Genomic DNA, 21,115 nt, shown 5'->3' with positions numbered 1-21,115 from the left:
ATTTGAAATCATCTACAAGAATTTGCTAATTCACCATCTTGAGCGATCGGAGATCGCATACGAACTTAAAATTCGCGATTTACCGGTAATCGAGACCGAAACCCGCGCGGAGTTGAGAAAGCGATTGAAGGAGCGACTGAAAATCAAAAATGTTCAAAATCTCGATGTTAGTTTTGATCGATTACAAACGACAGTGGATGATGAGATCAAAACCATCGACGAGAATTTGAAGGAGATTCAGGATTTTCTGTCGAACCAAAAGCGATATGAAGCGCCGCGTGAATATTTGAAAACCCGTTTAACCCACTACTTTATACGGTTACGTCGCTTACCGAATAATACGGATGATGACGATGACCTAGCCGACATTGATACACTGGTCGCGAGTGTCCGTAATACGTTCAATACTTACTTCTCCTACTTACCGTTCGACCAAATCAATCATCTATTCGCTAATCTAATGAAAGCGAAAGCGTCGCGCAATTCCAAAGATCCGCTCGTAGGATTCAGTTCGTCGCGTAAAACAAACGAAAATGCAATCGTGAACCAACTTTTCAATCAAACGAACCCGCAAAGCTCCAGCTCCGAATCCTCCAGTTCGGAATCTGGTTGGACATCGAAAGAATCGCGTAAACGATCCAACGGAAGAAGGGAGGCCTACCGGTCTGGGAGTACTAAACCTGTCTCAGAGTGGTACCTTCAATACAACGGGTCGGACAATGGTCAGTCGCTAATAAAATTTGTAAAAGAGATTGAATTTTTGGCGAAATCCGAGAGGTTGTCCCAAAAAGAACTTTTTCGGTCGGCAATACACCTCTTTACCGGACCTGCACGAGCCTGGTACATTACCGGCATCGAAAACGAAGACTTTTCGTCGTGGAATGAATTAGTACAGGAGCTAAAACGAGAATTTCTCAGCCCTGACCACGACCATACATTCGAAACGCGCGCGATTTCTCGAAAACAAGGTCCTCGTGAAAGTTTCCAAGAATATTTCCTCGAACTACAAAAGCTTTTCAACTCGCTGACGCAGCCGTTGACTGAGCGTAAGAAGTTTGAGATCGCATTTCGGAATTTACGAAGCGACTATAAAGGTCACGCGGTTTCAGCGGAGATAAATAATCTGGTCGACCTGAAAAAGTTCGGTCGGAAACTCGATGGCACATACTGGTTCAAGTATCAGCCTCAAAACGCGTCGAACGAATCGAAAATTCGCGGAAAATCGTCGCAGGTGAACGAATTAAACTCGAAATACAAAACCGGAAACCATCAAAATCGATCGTCACACGATGAATCTGATTCTTCCGCGGGACGGTCCGATATCTCTACTGGGATGCGAATCCTTCTCGACAACTATCGACCTCCAAAGGATGGTTGTTGTTTCAATTGTCGATTAGATGGCCATCATGCTCGAAATTGCAAGCGACCAAGACATAAATACTGCCTAATCTGTGGATTCCATAACGTAAACACGGAATCATGCCCATTCTGTAAAATGAATGGCAATCGTCATTAATAATTGTGGATTTCGGATATGTTCTACCCCGACAAATCTAAAAAAAAAAAAAGAAAGTTTACTCAATTTTCGATACAGCTTTTCTCCGATTTTCAATCATTCGGAGGTTAATGAAAAACATCCTCGATTGGGACCAGCTCCGCTGGCGAATCGTTTCATCCCACTCGCAGGAACCTTCGCGGTCGATTCACAGTCTAATGCTGAAATCAAATTTTGATTCATGATTTCTTCAATTCAGTCGTTTCAGTTGATTGTCTACTTACCATTCAATTGTCCGGACGCGGTCATCAATGGATGTACAGCTACTACAAAACCCTAGAATAACCAATTATTAGTCTACACTTTTGTTTACTAATCATTTCTCTTACCTGGCAAACGGCATAATTGCCTCAGCAGAGGGAAGTTCTCCCAGGCCGATTCCCAAACATCCCAGTGGAAGACAACCGACCAATGCAGGTGAATCGATGATCCGTGCACATTTCGGGAACTTCCCACCGCCGGACACAATTTTGACCCGTGATTTCGCCGCGATATCGAGAAAACGAACGTCGCGATTCCGCGGATCGTAGTCGTACGTCGAAAGTAAACATTAGTAAAAGTGGACGATTTGACAGTTCCTATCTTTGTAGTGAGTTTCCAAATGAGAACCTTTTCTCCATCACGTGAGCGATGAAGGTAAATAAGAGTTTCTCAAAGGGCCTATCCAAAGCATAAATCATGCGTAAATCCAAAATTAGGTTATCAAATTAAAATGAAAATTCTTTCATTTTCAAGAGGGACGACGGGGTATTGTAACCGTTGGTTCCATTTTAGCTTGTTGGCTCCACCACAAGATTGAAATTCCCGTAATTCCAGTTTCCTTAATCCCAATTCAAACTATCCCTGCCATAATAATACGCCCTTTAAAGAAAAGTTGAACCACTAACCAGAGAATGGCAGAAAACTCGGAGCGGTGCAAAATATGCATGTGCTGCACCCGACTTTTGCGTGCGTCTCCTGTTTTTGTTGAGTGACACAAAAGAAGGTGCGAGTATTGCCGCAACTGTGTGAGAGACAAAAGATAGCTCCAGCTCTACTCTTTAAAACTCTTGGAGTAAAGCACAATGTGCTTCGTTTGGTGTTTTTCATTGGAAACATAATCGAGAACGAATGTGCTTGCTCTAACTTCAAAATCATTTTAGTGTTTATTCACAAATTTCATAACGCCGAAAATGGTTATTTTTGACACCCTCCCACCCCCTCTCGTAACGCATTTTGTATCAATATTTTTCAAATTTTGTATGAGCTGTAACATCATAAGGACACCCCCTCCCCCTTCAGTGTTATGAAATTTGTGAATGGGCCCTTATGTAGAAAGCACGTGAATTTGAAACTTGGACGTAAAACATTTCTTATAATGTTCGGAAATTATTTTGTAATTGGGTCCTAAAATTTTCAATGAAATCTTGTTTTTATTTAATACCACGATAAAGCATGTTACTGCAACTACTTTAGCAATTTTTCCCGCTTAAATAATGGCTATATCATATTTAAATTTAAATTTAAAAAATTGGTCCATAAATGAACCTTGACACTTTAGATCATGTTTGACGTTCGTTTAGTCGACAAAAACACCACAGGGGTTTTAGTTTTAACACTGGGATTGTTCCTATCTGACATTTCGGAAGGGACACGTTAAACAAAATACACACAAAATTTGAGTTTAAGCCAAAAGTTTGACAAAATCTAAAAAAATATTTTTTGGACTTAAACCAATGGAAAACATTAGAAAATTAAGTAAACATGTGTTTTTGGCCTAAACTTAAGCGTTTGGCACTAAAATTGGGACAGGGCTTTAGGACCCTATTAGAGGCCGTTTATTAATTAAGTGAGAAGTTATGTGTAGGGTGAGTCATGTGGAGGGGGCAGGAAGTTTTTTGTTACGTGCCAGACAAATTATTTTTAATTTCAAACGATAAATCTTCCCTCGGGAGAGGGGTTGTCAATAAAAAATCGACAAAACTCTTGACACTTCCGTGGAAAAGCAATTGGGTTGTTTAGTGATGAAAAATTCGCGTTATTTTGTAGCTTGATCGAAAGAGCAAATTTTTCTAAGTGTAACACGATTTTATTGCACTTTAATATCTTAATTTTGATGAAGTAAATGATTAAAAAAGATTTCATTCCGTCGACTGAATGACATTTGAATTTACATAATGACAGCTCGTCCCGAAGTAAAATTTGCCGAGGAGTGATTCAAACGCGATTTCCATACTAAGTTCAAACGTGTTTTGAAAATAATTTCAGGGCACGGAAAATTATGAATATTTGGATTCCGGCTCAGTTTTTAACGTAGAATCAGAATATGTAAAAAACAGGATACCCCTAAACAAGCCAATTCTCTGATTACGCTTTCCTTGTAAAAAATCTTACCGCCTTTGGTCTTCCCGCATTTGATATTTGCGTTTCAAACGCACACAGCAATAACATATGTCGAATTCGTTTACAAACCTAGGTTGAAACTGGTGCAACCCGTTCTGAATCACAGTTTCAACCCCAACCCGATTTAGGTTCGACCAGGTCCGTCCCACTCGGGCTCAGATTAGGGACCACTTCTAGTACTGCATTTGGTCCCTCGGTAGTGCAAAAGGTACCCAAGTTTGACAGATCGCAGTACACTTAGAACGGCATTCTAGATTACCTTATGAGCCATAAAATTTTGGGCAACTGCAAGGGACATGGGGGTCTTTAATTTGTCTTTGGTTCGACCGAACTACAATTTGCTTGAAGTTGGTTTGTTTATGTGTTGATCACCGATCCAGCTCCTAAAAACAAAAACGACAATAAACAACGATCACACGAAAATATTGCCAAATATATTGAATCTAATCAAAGCAATCGTTTGTTCAGGAAATTGTCAAAACTCCTGGTCAAGACGAAAAGTATGGGGCTCTACACAAAAATCATTCCCTCTCGTTTACTCTTTCATAAAACTATAAACAACAAGGCCAATAAACGTCAAAATCCGATGCAAAATGAAAACAGTGCAGAGCCCCATACCGAAGTCGTCGAAATAATCAAAGTAGGATAAGTATTCCATTAGTTGTGGGTGTTCCTATCGTTGTGGTAACGCCATTTTAACTGATTTTATTGCATTAATCACAGAATTGACACTGCCAATCGACGTATCGTATTGGCTTGTTTATATACGAAATAGTTGAAAACAGCGTGCAAATTACTTGAAAGTTGATGAAATATCACTAAAATTGCTGAAACTTTTCTTACTTGTACCAATAGTTGCGGTAAAGTGTTCCCATAGTGGAGGATCTCATAAGAAAACAACGGATACCGCAACTATAGGAACGCAAATTAAAAATATACCGCAACTAAAGGAACAGTGTAGGCACAGAGAAACAGACGTAATACTTAGAACAAATCTCGATCAAAATCATAGTCGCGAAATCATGTACGCCCAATGCTAAAAACACTGTAGTTGGCCGATGGACCAACAGGTGGCGGTAGTGTGTAAACGTCAAACACGAACAAAAACGACGCGAGCGCTGCAGGTGGTCGATTGACCACCTACCCAATATTTCAATCGATGGTTAAAAAGTTGGTCGATGGACAGCGATGAGAGTGTGACGTCTGTTTGTCTGTGGTGTAGGTACTATTTTTCACTGACATGCCGTTGGCTACTGCGATGAGATCATTTTTTTAAGTCAATGGTCGTTTCTTCCCCTTACAACATTAATATGTTCATTAATTGTGCTTCTTGAATTTAAGGCGTTAAATGAAGATCAATCGTGCTTAGTACCTCCACTATTGGTACCTCTACCCTGTGTGTGACGCGAAATCATGTATGATTTATGAAGTAAACAAATGTTTGTGAGGTTCGTTTGAGAGTGGCATCCATCCGTACTCCGTCATCCGTTATTTGAGAGAGTCTTGCCTAATGCTCAAAGAAATTCTCAGCAACGGCACATGGGAGTTTTAGCGTTTTAGCACACAAAAATGAATGGGTGCAACACAATTCATATTGCACTAGCACGCCTCTTTCAAATTGAACGTGCTGTCTCCCGGCAGCGCGTGCTGCACCGAAAGAGTTTTGAGTCGCACCCTATCCCTGCCACTAACATCATCATGGAGCATTGGCTGCTCTCAATGACTTGGTGAGAGTAAGAGCTCTGTTCCACTCTCACGATACATGCTGTTTGAGCGGCGATCTACTGTATAACAGTTAAACTGTCATGGCAAAACATAACGCAGTCATTTATATTGACTACCAGATGGAGTAGGTGAAAATAGAGTGAATGGTCAAATTTCTGGCATTAAAAGATCAAACCATACAAATCATGTTGTACACATGTACGTATGTTTGATCGAGCTCCATTTCCCAGATTGACGACTCCTATAAAAGCTGATCCTTGTAATGTCCTCGTTCTTTCTGATCGTGATCTCTGAATAGAGTAGTAGTGCGCGCGTGTGTAAAGTAAAAGTTCTGTAAGGTCATTTTTATACCTTTTGTGTGGTGCAATTGTGATAATTTAGTGTTGTTTCTTTTCTCAGGTCTATACATTGCTAAAACGCTCAATAATGTTAAAAGTGTTAGTACAGTTGCTAGCATGCAAAAATTAGTACGGTTAGTTAGTAATATCGAAGAGACGAACAAAAACCAAGTTAAAAAGAAGCATAAGAAAAAGGTAATTTCTATTGTACATTGTGTATTAGAAGTGGCAAATTGTAAGAGGCTATAGAGATACAGTGATAATGATACCGGGGTATTAATTCAAGTGGTTAGGTCCGATGAGTGGGCCTTTTTCTTCCCATTTTAAAAACTACTCTCCAGATATCGGTCCGGAGGTCCCATTCCCGGATGAAGACGAAGATTAGCGATCAGGAAATCCCAGCGTTGACGTTGCCTGGCGAGTTCTGCATCCACTCACGGCAACTATTGTTCAACAGTTATCACCATTCATCTCTCACTCTCAGTCGGTAGCCATCGCTGATTATTGGGCCGCTACCACTGTTGACCCCCTACCAAACCACCCATAAGGAAACCGGTTCACCTCAGGCCACCGGTGTAGAAACATTGACCAACCACCCATCTACAGGATCCGGATCCATAAGTGCAGACATGCAAGTAACCCCCCCCCCCCTTTAAACTATCATTGTGACGTCACCAGTGAATAAAATTGTGTAATATGTAAATAGCCTCAGTGAAAGCCAATCATTTAGAGCGCAGCCCTGGTTATACCAATTTCACCACTTTGCGTTTCTTCGCTTTGTTCTGGACTCGCAAAGGAGTCACCAAACCTCGCTATTCTTATGATCCTCGGAAGTTCTGTTACAACAGTTTTAGTGTCACTGTAAATGTTTATTTGATCATTCTCTACTGTTCTCCTGTATTCCATCCATAAAGTGAATATTCAGTTTCCCTGTTCCAGGATAGCCCTCAAATTAAGGTGCATGTGAGAGTTCAAGTCATCCGCATTAAACGACCCTGTAGATTTCCCCTTTCCTGAGCTTGCAGGCTACACGGTTCTTTCGAGTTTTACCGTCCTCAGCATTTTTGGCAATATGTGTTTTATTGAGAGTGATCACATATATCCTTCTTTTGATTGCTAATCGTTCTTTCTAGTTCAGCACCCTGTCACTAAAGACTATTCTTGTCTTCAAACTGCAACATTTTTTGGGGAACGGGGTTATTCGGGGAAGTGGCTTTCGGGGAAACGGGTTACGCCTGGCATTCGGGGGAGTTACATTCGAGGAAACGACATTCGGGAAAAAGTAGCACAATCTACAAATAAAGGAGCCAATTTTGATGGCCATTGCATTTATGAAACACTTACGATGAAATACATCAAAAGTGTCATCTATATGATACGTTTTTCTACTCATCGTAAGCCAGAGGTTGTTGTAGCTTCCAGCTTAAATATATTCCTAGAGCAAATTTGATGACGACTTTGAATGATATGTTTATAAACAATTCAAACGATAATAAAACTCAAACTAGAGAACCGTGTTTGTTCTGTGTATCGGATGAGATGAGGTGAGTCTATTGAGGTGGCAAAAGTTGAGTTGCTTCCATTTGAATTCAGCATGTCGCGATTCATCCGACTCGCAGAATCAGCCGGAATGAGAAAAATGATAGCAAGAATCGAAAAAATAACTCAAGTAATGCAATCACTGTGCATGGACGACAAAATTTCACTTTGTAATATAATCTTTAAAATCCCTATATAAATACCCTTTCAACCAAATGTCAAATGCCTCTCAAAGCAACTATATTCTTTTCGACCAAATATCCATTCGACGAAATGTCCGTTCGCCAAATGTACTTTCGACTAAACGTCATTAGACCAAACGTCATTCAACTAAATGTCATAGATTCATCGTTTATTGACTTCTGATAAAAAGTATACTTAAAATAGATTCGATGTTCATTCATTGTGCAAAAATTTCAGTTCGGTTCACATTTATCCGGTGGTCCAACTGATCCTTCAACTCACCGTTACAAAATAAGCTTCCGACCAAATGAACGTTCGACCATATATCATTTGACAAAATGTTCTAAAGCTATTCGACCAAATGTCATTCGACCAAACGTGTCAACCAAATGTCTTTTGACGAAATGTCCTAAGACTCGCTGATCCGCTTTGGGATATTTAGGGCCGATTTCTTCACATTCGCTTAAGCTGTAAACAACGTTTACCCATATGTTTAAACCTAAGCGGGGGTGAAAAAATCGGCCCTTAGTCGAAAGACATTTGGTCGAATGGCGTTTGGTCGAATGACTTTAGAACAATATGTCGAGAAAATATTTTTTAATGGTTGATCGAAAAATCTTTGGTTCAACAGATATATAATCGATCTACTTTTTTTGCACAATGGGTGATCTGAAGCTATTTTCATTATATACCCACGCTTTAAAACGTGGTTGATATATGTGCTAGTGTTTCTATGGGATAAATTAGTCTTGTATTTGTTCTTATTCTTCATTAATTTTTGGATTGAAAGACGGGACATTTTATTTTACCCAATTTTGTAGAAGTTCAAAGGTAATTGTGTAAATTTATTGCTCAACGTAGGAAACATAATGAACTGTTGAATGTATTATTCGAATTGAACTCAATTTTCGATATCAAACATTGTTGTGTTTATTGTTCTTTCAAAATGTTATCAGTATCTATACATAACTGAGTATGAGTGCTTGGAATTTTTATTACGTATCAAGTTATACAGCGTACGACCAAAGTTGACTTGCTTCCATTTGAGATCAGCTCGTCGCCCGATTCACTCGACACGCAAAATAAGCCTGAATGAGAAAAAATGCATCAAGTAACAACAAAAACCCAAGTGGCCAATCTATTTTGTGGGGGAGTATGGGTGATCAACTGGAATCCCAAAATATCGCTCGACACATATTGAAGGCGACACTACCTCTATTCCAACAGAATATTTCTTGAACACCAGTGCAAATTTCTTGCATTCTATCATGTTGTTCTAGCATATGCTTCCTCCAGTAAAAGCACGTACTTTACATACTTTCCTTTTTTAATGACCAAACATCATATGATTCTTTTTATATTAAATTATTTTCGACCAAATATCTATTCGCCCAAATGTACTTTCATCTAAACGCCATTTGACTAAATGTCATAGATTCCGCTGATCAATGTTACTCCTGATTACGGTACTAAGATACTCTATGCTCTGGGAAATTGAGGAAATTGCCAGAGCTCCTCGACCGGTGGGATTCAAACCAACTAGGGTAGATGTACCAATAGTGGAGGTATTAAGCACTATTGAAGTTCATTTAACCGCCCAAATTCAAGAAGCACAATTAATGTACATGTTAATGTTGCAACGGGAAGTAACGACCATTGACTTAATGAGAAAAATGATTTCATCGCAGTAATCCACGGCACGTCAGTGAAAAATAATACCTCCATTATTGGTACACTATTCCTTTAGTTGCGGTATATTTTTAATCTGTGTTCCTATAGTCGCGGTATCCGTGGTTTTCTTATGGAATCCTCCACCATAGGAACACTTTACCGCAACTATTGGTACAAGCAAGAACAGTTTTAGCAATTTTAGTGATATTTCATCAGTTTTAAAGCAATTTGAACGCTCTTTTCAACTATTCCGTGTATCAACAAGCCAAGACATCGATTGGCAGTGCCGGTTCTGTGGCTAATGTAATAAAATCAGTGAAAACGAGACAACCGCAACTATAGGAACACCCACAACTAAGGGAACACTTACCCTACCCTCAGAATGGTCATACCCTCGTTTACCGCTACACATTTTTGGACTATGGAAGTGCTCATAAGTATACTTGGATAAGAAGCAGGCTCTGTCCCAATAGGGTCCTAGAGCCCTGTCCCAATTTTAGTATCAAACGCTTAAGTTTAGGGAAGAAACACATGTTTACTCAATTTTTAAAAGATTTTCATTGGTTTAAGTCCAAAAACATTTTTTCTGATTTTTGAGATTTAGTCACGCCCCTTGGTTTAAACTCAAATTTTAAGTATATTTTGTTTTCCGTGTCCCTTCCGAAATATCAGATAGGAACAACCCCAGTGTTAAAACTATTCGTGATCAAACGTCAACATCCCACCGCAAAATCGCTAGTGTTTGGAGGTGATTTTAACCTCCAAATTGCGAAATCATCACCTCCAAGTTAATTCTAATACCCTCCGTTACATGGATTATGGTGGCGCGTCGATCGTCGCAAGTTTCTCGTTAAACAGTCAATAAGCCCTGTGGCATTTTTGTCGAAAAAGTGAATGTCAAACATGATCACAAGTGTCAAGGTTCATATATGGAACCATTTTTAAAATTTAAGTTTAAAAATGTTATAGCCGTTATTTGAGCTAGACAAATTGCTAAAGTAGTTACAAGAACATGCTCTTTAGTGTGCGGAGAAATGGTCACATCGCTCTCATACGTTTTCATCTTCCATAATACATTTCAGAAACAATTTCAAAGCACAGGTAATTAGAACTTATGAATCATTCGGTTTGTGATCCTGAATCATGTGCCATGAGGTTAGCTTACCCAAAACAGAATTCGTTTCGTTTTGAAATTTAGAGCAATTACTGCAAGCTGCACCCATTCATAAATACAACTCATAAAGCAATAAAAAAAATCCATTTAGACAAAATCGCAATGCAGCATATTTTTCCAATTGCTTTGTATCAGATATCTCACCGATTTGAGAGCCTGTCCGCAGTCGTTCTTTTTTACAATTACTGCTCGAAAAATCTACAAATTTGTGTTAACATCGAATCCGCGTGCGGAAAAATTAGCCATCTAGAAACATTATCTAGACCCATTTTCAAATCCTTCTCTCTTTGAATTCGTCCAAAATCTTTGAAGTGGAAGCTTGTGTATTTCGGTGAAGGTTCGTTATTTAGATTTCATACACGGTTTTTCTGGGAAATGTTCACCGCCGGGCATTGGTCGATTTTATCCGCGTGCCAACGAGCGATCTGAAAATGGAGGGGAAGGAAAATGTACATAAATCATCCACACATCTCTTTACCGCGGTTCGGTAGATTAACAACATCCTATGTTCAGACACTCAGCTTCCAGAAATGATATTAGAAGAGAAGGCACTCGGAATCAACAAAATTTGCCGACAAACAGCGGCTTCACAGATTACACATTTAACGACGTGTAGATTAAATGCGTCGCTCGTGAGGAGATCTTGGTTATAATTCACTAATGGTTTGCTTTCATCATCAGCTGTTTTCATTTTGGAGCAAAACATATAGATTAAGTGGCGCGACCCGACAAGGTTACACAACACCTGCTCGGGGGAAGTTGGAAAAAATCGGTTCTAGTGCTTTCGTCGAAAATCAAATTAATTAAGTCGCCTGGATTCGTTCTGCCGAAAATTGATGTGCGAACGCAAAACTGAAAGCGCCAGTCGTCGCACTAAGGGGTATTTGGAAAATCTAGCTGGCCGAAAGTTATTTTTGAAATTCGCTCTGAATTTTGAAATATTGTTCTGCATATTACACATAAACAGTTGAGAAATAATGTGTTCAACTCAGATTCATTCCATGTTAGTGCTGCATCACTTCCAAATGAAGGTTTAAAAATATGATAAGGCTCAAATTTTGTATTCCTTTAATAATAGCTCTCACTTCTTCCAAATCAGTCTCTCAGGAATTTTCAAAAACGTTCTCTTGATTAAAAATGCTTTCAAAATCCTGAGTAATTTGATTTTCATTTGGACTCACTAATTGCGCGCGCTTTCAAACTACATAGCATATTTTTAAGCCTTTTCGCAATTAGTTAGTAATAATTTGTTATCCTCTTAATTGGCTTAAAGTTCTTTCAAAAAATTAGATAACTTCCGAATTATCTAAGAGCAAAGTTCCAATTGAGAAATTTAATAGTAGTTAACGCAACAAGTTGCAAAATGATGATTTTTACAGCACGAGTCGTAAATTTATTCTACGAGGCTTGCCGAGTAGGATAATTACGACGAGTGCTGTAAAAATCGAGTTTTGAAACGAGTTACGTACAACATTTTTTGAAATTTTGTAGAAGACCACTTGAGGGTTATTATATCGGATTATATCGGAAAGCATTCACTACTATTTTACAATTTCTGAAAAAATGTTATGTTATGATTCATTGTGCAACTCAAAACGGTGGTAGGTCATTTGGCATAAAGCCGTTTGGCATAAAGTCGTTTGGCATAATGGTCATTTGGCATAAAGTCGTTTGGCATAATGGTCGTTTGGCATAATAGTCGATTGGCATAATGAGTCTGAAACTAAGAAGTTCTCAATTTTTCGTTTATACGTTTCAATTGAACCTTTCTGATGACATCAGGCTTGTTTTAAAGTCAATTGGTACAAAATGACACTTTATTCAACAATCATTCGCTCTTGAATAAATTTAAGCATATTAGGAAAGCTATTGCCAATAATGTTTGATTATTTATCCAGAAATTATCCTTCTTTCAAATATTAATTCATCTTTTGAGTTTCGCTATTGGAACAAATTTTTGCACTGAAGTTTTTTATATATTTAGTACAAATTTACCCTTCTTTTAATTGTTCTATTTTTTTTTCTCAATATGATGTAACCATAATTATAGGTATGAAAACTGTTGATATAAAATTTCAATAAATTTCTTTTATGTTTATATATAGGCTGTTCTTTGGAGCTATAGTTTTTAAGGATTTTTTGTTTCCAACTGACAGAAGGGTGGCAATCGATAACATTGATCTGCTCAAATTATCAGCGAAGAGATAAATCGATAACTTCAGTTACTTCGATGGATTGTGCTACTTTTCCCCGAATGTCGGTTCTCCGAATGTCGTTTCCCCGAACTCCAGTTCCCTAAATATCCCGTTTCCTCGACTAGCCCACTTTCCCGAAATTTTTTTAGCACTCATACTTGTCGTAACTTTATACATTTCAGGGTGGTGAATGAACTGACCATCTAATATGCACCCTTCTTTATTTAATTGGCGGTTCTTTCGAGTTTTACTTTCCTCAGCATTTTGCCAACACGTGTATAGCCGAGAATGACAGAATACTTCCTTGTTTTGACTGTTTATCGTTCTTTCTCGTCACCACTTTTCGGGGAAACCAGTCATTCCGAGTAATGGCATTCGGGGAAAAGTATAGCACAATCACTTCGATGATTCTGAACGCACTTTTTTATGTCTTTTCGTTTTATCATGCCACAATAATTTTTGGCGTCCATTCTTATATTGGTTTAATTATGAATTTTGCCTTGTTTTAAAAATAGGCTGTTCTTTATATTTATACTGTTTTCAATTTTATTATTTAGTAAAGCTACATGTTAATCATTTTTATATTTTGCTGTTTTATCCATTCTTGCCAGATGTGTTGTTAATGACTATTACTTTTGAAACTGTCAATATTCAACGAAATCTCCCTAATGAAGACAAATAATAATAATAATATTCAACATAAACTTTTTTGGGGCAAACGCGTGATCTCCTTTCAAGATACGCTAGAAATATTATTTCGGTGTTTTTGATGTACACTTACAAAATTAGAATTTAAATTGAACCGTTGAAATGTTTTGCCACAAACATTTTTTTAAAGATGTGTTGTTCATTTGAGCTATGCTGTGAAAAGATTTTTTTGCGTTAGAGCCTTAAACATTTTAAACGAAAAATAATATGCTCTCGTATAAAGGCTATTTTTGCAATAAGTCGCATTGATAGATCCTTGGATTAGAGCTTTTGATATTTTGCAAAATAAATTCCATTCTTTTATCAAGTAATTTTCATCGAGTGTTACGTCCAAACTGGGACAGAGCTTGATCTGCAGCGAAATATTCTATGAGCGTTCACTTGATGAATAACTGCGAACTTTCTTTGCCAATTTACTGTTTTCAAATGTGTATATCGCAACAAGCTCAAAGATACTCTGTGTACTGAGATGTAGAGACCCGTCACGAGTTTTATTTAGTAATGCTCTCTAATGTCACAACAATTTTTGAAATTCTTAGCTTGGAAAATCTCTGAACGAACACCACGCTTGTTTAGAACGTACCAAAATGTTTTGCTATGGGCTCGGTGGTATTGATCTCGGTAGAAGCTTAAAAATGCCGATATTTATTTTAAGTCAATTATTATGCCAAACGGCCATTATGCGAAACGTCCATTATGCCAAACGACTTTATGCCAAACGGGGTATAATCACTCAAAACAGTTGCGTAATGAGAAAGCGTTGCGTAATGAATCATTACAGCACTGGTTTCAGTTGCGTAATGACTATTCCCGCACTGCATACTTCAGTTCAGGAAAGTAGGCCGTTTCATGACAGATTTGCGTGAGGAAAAACAGCCTATTACGATGAGAAATTGCAATAAAACGTTTTTCAATCTCTGTTTGCACATCCTTCAATATAATTTTCATAGCAGGATCGTGAGAGTGTTTAAATTGCCTTCTCCTTAGTTCTTAAGCCGGCATTGTAATGCCCTTTGTTTCAACAATGGAATTAGTTAAAGTTTCGCAATGACGAGAGAAGTTTATGATTTATACGCCTGCGGAACACGTTTTTTGTCTCAAGCACCAAAATACCGTTTTTTACTAAACTAAGGGTTGCTCAATCCATTGTTTTTTTTTTTAATATTTGTATATTTGTATATATTTGTAATTATTATCAACAAAGTGCATACTACTTTCGATTTCCAATAGTAATCTTTTGGTGGTATCGAAAATTATTTTTTTGCGATTCCGTTGCAAATCAATCAACTTTTCATTGATAAAATGCACAACATAATGGCCTGCTTTTCCTACCAAAAAAACAATGTTGAAAAGTGCTACTTTTCAGCACTGGTTTCGGTGCTGAAAAGTAGCACTTTTCAGTTCTGATTGGGAGACGTCGGCCAAATATCCCAGTCTATTCTGCCACAGCATCTGATTCTATATCTGATGTGCGATCCAGATGCAAGACTGGTGATATTGTCGGCGCGATAAAAAGTTGGAATCGGTTTCACGCCGGGGTTGGATTTTTCTCAGAATCTATGCGAGATAACTTCGGAAGTGGTGCATTCGATTCGCACCCGGATGCGTTCTAATGCGGCCTACTTCCCAAGCATGGTATCATCCATGGATACCGAGAAAATCCATTTTCGGCGAACTGCATTTTCCAACGATTAGCCGATCTTCCAATAATGGTTTGGGAACGGATCGTCCAGCATTCATACCGGTGGCAGCGAAACCCACTACTCTACGCCCCGTTTTACATGTTCTGTCGTCCCATATGGAAAACTAATTCTTCAAACCTTAATGAAGGATGTTGCTGAAGAAACAAATCCCCTTTGAGCTAATTTTGTTTGGGATTTTTGTACATGTTTGCAGGGCTATAATCCCATATTAAGCTAAATAATAGCAAACAAACTCATAAATATCTCTTCTGCTATCCGTCGGATTGAATTTCTTTCTTCAGCAAATTTCTTTATTATAGTTTCCAAAATGAGTTTTTACAATGGGATAATAAGTTTGTATTTACATTACAGTACTAGTGTGTTTGGAACATATCTCAAAATGTCTCCATAGTAATTTCCATATAAACCTACATTGTCTATGGGCCACCTTTAAATCATCACCTAGAAAGTTGAAAATTTCACAGAACACTATTTCTATGGTAAGGATGGCAAGGAACATATGAGAGATTGGGTTCTCAAACATTTTTAAATTTTGAACTGCCCTAATGCGCACTAGAGTATTTTCCTAAATTATCGGACAGGTTTGAACCGGAGGTTCTCCGATGTGTATATGTTTTTAACCAGAGTTAGAGCTTGTGGATATATGACCAAAAGTAAAATTCAAAAAAAATTGTAGCAGCCTTTTTTCTCGGAAAAATTTATGAATTTACACGATTTCTCTTTATACCCTTTACTTTAAAAATTCATATCTCCTAAACTATGGTCTGTAGACAGAGGCGAATGACATTAGTTAAAACCTCTATAATAAATAATAAATAAATAATAAATAATAAATAAATTGCACTGTAGAACAAGTAGTGATATCAAAAGGAAACTTCCTCAGCAATCTATTAAAAATATAAGAAGAAATACATTCCCCGGATTTTTTTTTAATAGTGTGGGAAAACTATCGTCTGTATCATGAAAAATACAATAAATAGAAATACATCGAACTGTCTAGGTATTATTACAGCTCCAGGAATGTTTGTATAACTTTATTCACGTTTTTATAATGTAAGCTCTTAAATTGAACATTAAAATGATTTTTTAACATATTCAAACAACATGAAGATAGATAAAAATTAGGCAAGTTGTTTATATCAACTCAGACCATTTAAACCCACTCCCGTATGCCAATGAAATATTTAAATTTAAATTTTAAAGCAATGTGTAGGTTATTTATGCACTTTGCACGACTCTCCCCGACGTTTGTAACCAGAAATACGATGCCACAAAAAATGATGAGAATAAAAAAGCCCGCCCCGCCTTGAACATGCGACCTTACCACTACACCATCAAGAAATACATAATAGGAATAAGATTGTTTGCCAATATGAATGCAACCTGGGAGGGAGAAACCAATACAAAATTTCTCTACGTCACAGTGAGCCGAGATTTTGCTGTCACGAACTGTCACTGTGAGCCCGGATCTCAAACAATGGACAAACATGATAAAGGCGCGTAATTGGCCTAAGCATATTTTTGCATTTCATCAAATATAGCAAAAATCGAATTAGAATCAATTCATGCACATTTAAAAGTGCAAGCACCGTTAATTCTTATTGAATGTAACGTATTGGAATGAGGCTTTTTTTTACTGTTTTCATTAAAACTGAAAATTAAACGCATAGAAAACTGTGGTCCTTTTTCAATGTTTGTCCAGAAAGATCGAAGGCACACAACAATTGAAAACTAGCGATTTTAACTAAGTCTGCCTTGATTGTCGTTGGCAAACTGGAGTTATCTTGCAATTTGGAAAACAATTGTATCCAATTTCGTGTGTAGTATCGGTGCCTCCCTCCCAGAATGCAACCATCCTATATAGTGACACTGGCTTTGCTTCTTTGAATTCCGTCATCATCAGATTCCAAGCTTGGGTGGCAATATTTGCCACGCTACTGCGATTTCATTTAATGCGAGATTGCTATATTATGTGTTACAACAGTATTATAATTCCGTTTGAAAACATCTTGTGTTGGAATACAGTCATTGTAAGGTTTAAATATTACAAGTTATGCGACTTCATTAACTTTCTTCAAAATGAGATGTTCTGTAAAACGTCTATAGCGCATTATGACCACATGTTTGTGTCAACTTGATGGTTTGAGAATTATGCATGTTAATCTTACGTCTTAAATACGTTAACCAAACAAAATATACAAGCGCTTCAAAATCTCGAATACAAAGTAAAGATTCACCGGTTGCAAAATTGACAGTCAAAAGAAAAGATCCACAACAAAGTGTAAACAGCTTTTAAAATCCTTTCTATTCAAATATTAATTCAAAGCGTGAACGCGCTATACACATTGTGATTATCTACAAGTAGTGTGTTATTTAGAGTAGTTCGGTTGACATAAACGTGGATATTATTTACTAAGTTGTCTTTGATGATATGTTTAGCATATTTAGCAATAAAAATCCGAACATTTTCGTCGGCACTGTTGGCTTCGTAAAGAAGACGCCTACTGCATTCCTGAAATTGGGAACTGATCCGTTGGCAAATTAAATGACGGCGCACACATTTTTATGATGTTATATTCTTACATCTCATGTAAGGCGCATGAATTAACGATGCATAAAATTGAGTTTTTCACAATAAATCTAAAGCAGCTTGCATACTTTGAGTATACTATTGGAAATCAAAAAAGGGCAATTAATAATCGATAATTATTTAAATATTCTGTTCATGAGCAATTTGTGATAAAAAAAAAACATTTCCATTATTTCGTTTTTATTTTGAACTAACGCTGTCAAAATAAAAATAGATATAATTTATAAATCAATATATCTTCTTAGCTATAATATAACAAGTTAGTGTTGGTGATGTTATGTACAACATTTTTAACACATCCTTATATGTTCTAATGATGTATTGGGAAACATCTTTTAAGACATGCTAGATGTTTTTTAAGCCGCCATTTTTTTTGCGCTTTTTCGGTAATATAAGTGTACGCAATTGGGTTATCCGTGTTCACCACAAAACATACCGATATGTATGGAACATGTATTTAATACATTTATAAAACAAGTTGAGTTACTTGGGTTTCGTCTATAGACGCCAAAATGGTATCTTTTACCGTTTAGAAGACAGAACTGACAGAACGGCACGCTTTCAATAGGAAAATGTATACTAGTTGGAAGAAATTTTCTGTCAAACGGAGCACTCTCCATTGGTCTATTGAGTGTTTTGTGTGCTCTTTAACCGTAACATTTAGTAATATGGCTAACAGTCTTTAATTGAATGCGGTGCTAACGTAAATTAATATAGGTAATAGAAGTTATCAAACACTGACTATCAGTATCAAGAAGTTACCCAATATAAAGTCATATAAATATATATAAAGTCATACTGTATTATATGTCTCATTAATGCAGTATTAAAGTGGAAAAGGGCGCTTTTAAAATGTAAATACGGCTAGATTTTCTAGATTTATGTTGGTAATTGCTTAAGTATATTTACTGTCAATACCGTATAAAAGCTCCGGTCCTCCGTACCATGAATGCTGAATGTCTTGGATGGGAAAATTGTGCAATTTCAAGCAGCGCCCTTTCGTTGCCAGTGATAAATATTGTCGATTTCACTCCAAGTTGGACCGTCCCAAAAAAGTAAGCTCCCTCAAAGTGTGATAGCAGCTCAGGGTTACGTCGAATCATGATAGTAGGGGTATTCACTTAACGGCGTAAATACCTGCGTACATGGTGATAAACTGGTTATTTCAAATGTTTCAAAAAATTCCGTAAGCAGCTGAAGAAATATTTCAAGTTGTTGAGATTCAACAGTCAAGCGATCCAAGAATGCGTTTGTCATCATAGCAACTATCATGAAATAGGTACGTTATTTACTAATAAATAACAAATTTTGGAACCCAGTATGACAAAGCATGAAAAACAACTGGAAAACGTTGATGCGAGTAGAATTTTCCATAGATTTGAGGGTTTTTTAGAAAATTTCTGGGAAAAAATTACGTTAGAATGTGAGCATGGACGAACAACAAATACTGGTCCCAGTGAGAATCGAAAGTTACCATTTTGTGACAGAAAGCTATGTCTAAGTTTCGCACAATTTGTGATCCCGCCCGCAACCAAGTGTGTATCTTGTTGTTATTGAGCATACGGATGGATTTCCACGTTATTTAACAATGTAGCAATGAAGAGAAGATCCTCCACTATCTCTAAGTGGTGGTAGTTTTCAGCCTGGTCCATTAATTTGCTTAGAAACAAGCAGCCGCACACTCGGCGACCAATGGCCTTCAGGGCGAGATCACAAGTTATGCTAGAAGTCGAAATATTCTTATGTCTGAGTCTTGACCAAACTGAACGCAACGCGCATTGACTCCAACTAGTTGCCAACGAATTTGGTTCTAGTAGGTAGAGACGTTCTGCATTTGAATATTTGAGGGTTCAAGACCGCATTGTTTTCGGTTCTGAAGCAAATAAGAATTTTCATTTGGGTTCACTTGGAAAGGGAGTTACTCAGAAGCTGTCGTAGCTATTTTGGCGATAAAAAGTAGAATATGGAATTCTTGTGGCATCAGTAGGTAAAATTCGTTGAACTTCGGTGACAATCCGGCAAGAACTCTGGGTACCGTAAAGAAAAGTTGAACGGTCTTCTACTAAGTTTGGTTGACTATCGGCTGAAACGCTGCGAATAAAAGTTCGTAATTTAAATAAACAAACTTTTGACAATCCTGATATTTGGTAGGGTAACTAGATTATATACGTCTTATTTTTTATCGTCTGGAGCCAGAAAAGGAATATTTCATTTGAAATGTTTCATCTCCAATATCTCAGTTTACGCTACTTTAAGTGAATACCCCTAGTGTTTTTAGTGCACTTATTCCTTGTGGTTCAAGGAACAAGTGCAGCGAATACGTTGAAATGATCCGATGCAAGCGTACACCCTTAACACACTTTTTCTAAAAAATTCCAAATTTTGTTATATTTATCAAATAATAAGATCAAATTATCAGATATGAACTAAAAGCGTGCAAGACAACGGCCCAAATTGCCCGAAAAAAAATCCGCACTAATCAAAGTCTTTGTTAGAGAGACTTTCCTAAGCGCTGCTGCAGTGTTCCCGAAAAATCAACTGTTGTTTTTTAATTGAAATATTCCAAAGCTTTACTCACAGAAAGCCAACTCTGGGGATTTATTATGAACACAATTGATAACAATTTTCCTTAGCTGGGGTGAGGTAATTGACAAACGACCACTGTTTAAATATATTCAAAGGGTAGTGGTACATTCGGGGTTATGGGTTGTTCGGGGATTTAGAATTCGGGGTAATGGCATTCGGTGTAATGGGCTAGAATCCATGACTGAAAATAAATGCGAAAACTGTCTCGAAATACTTTTGGCTAGCTAGATTGCCTAAATACTCCATAGTGCGAAACCATCTGATTGGAGATTCAGTCAAACGTGTACAATTGTGTCAGGCGGGAATCGGCAAAATCCTCGAATAAGAGGAGCACAGTCAGTGTGTGGGAATGTACGTGATCCGAAGCATCAAACATCAAAGAGACAGCACCGTGATTGCGACGCTCATTCGTTGCTTGGAACTCGAATGACATATGGGTGGATTAGAAAAATAGTAGGTTCAAAGATACTTCAACCAGAGAAGCGGCAGAATGAGAAAAAAAGGAGATGTATCACAAGTATCGCTTAGTACGCGAGATGCAGCACGGACAGCGATGATGGGTTACAGTTGATGCTGGGCACGACATGTGCAGAGTTTCTCAAAGTCAATTAAGAAACTCCCCTTTACTGTCCCATATGGCAGAAATTTAATTCTCGTGGCCAAAAAATTGTTTTCAAAATGTCCACTGATATATGAAAGCTAGCGAATCCTCTTGAATGCTCTTAATTCATATAAAAAATCATTTCCAAAAGGGACAAGAACAGAA

General features: G+C 37.5%; 1 protein-coding gene and 1 long non-coding RNA gene across 4 annotated transcripts in view; one reads left to right on the top strand and one right to left on the bottom strand.

Moving 5' to 3' along the window:
- Window positions 1-21,115, top strand: part of LOC5567760 (TSC22 domain family protein 1) — a 303,514-nt gene that overhangs the window by 131,511 nt on the left and 150,888 nt on the right. The window lies entirely within an intron of this gene.
- On the bottom strand, window positions 1,559-2,159 carry LOC110676688. The gene is made up of 3 exons (XR_002500625.1): window positions 1,885-2,159; window positions 1,780-1,831; window positions 1,559-1,716 (listed from the first exon to the last, which is right to left on the bottom strand). It is a non-coding gene; the product is annotated as an uncharacterized LOC110676688 (long non-coding RNA).

The sequence above is a fragment of the Aedes aegypti genome, chromosome 2, assembly GCF_002204515.2.
Source record: "Aedes aegypti strain LVP_AGWG chromosome 2, AaegL5.0 Primary Assembly, whole genome shotgun sequence".
Taxonomy (NCBI): Eukaryota; Metazoa; Arthropoda; class Insecta; order Diptera; family Culicidae; genus Aedes; species Aedes aegypti.
This window is presented reverse-complemented; position numbering and strand designations above follow the sequence as displayed.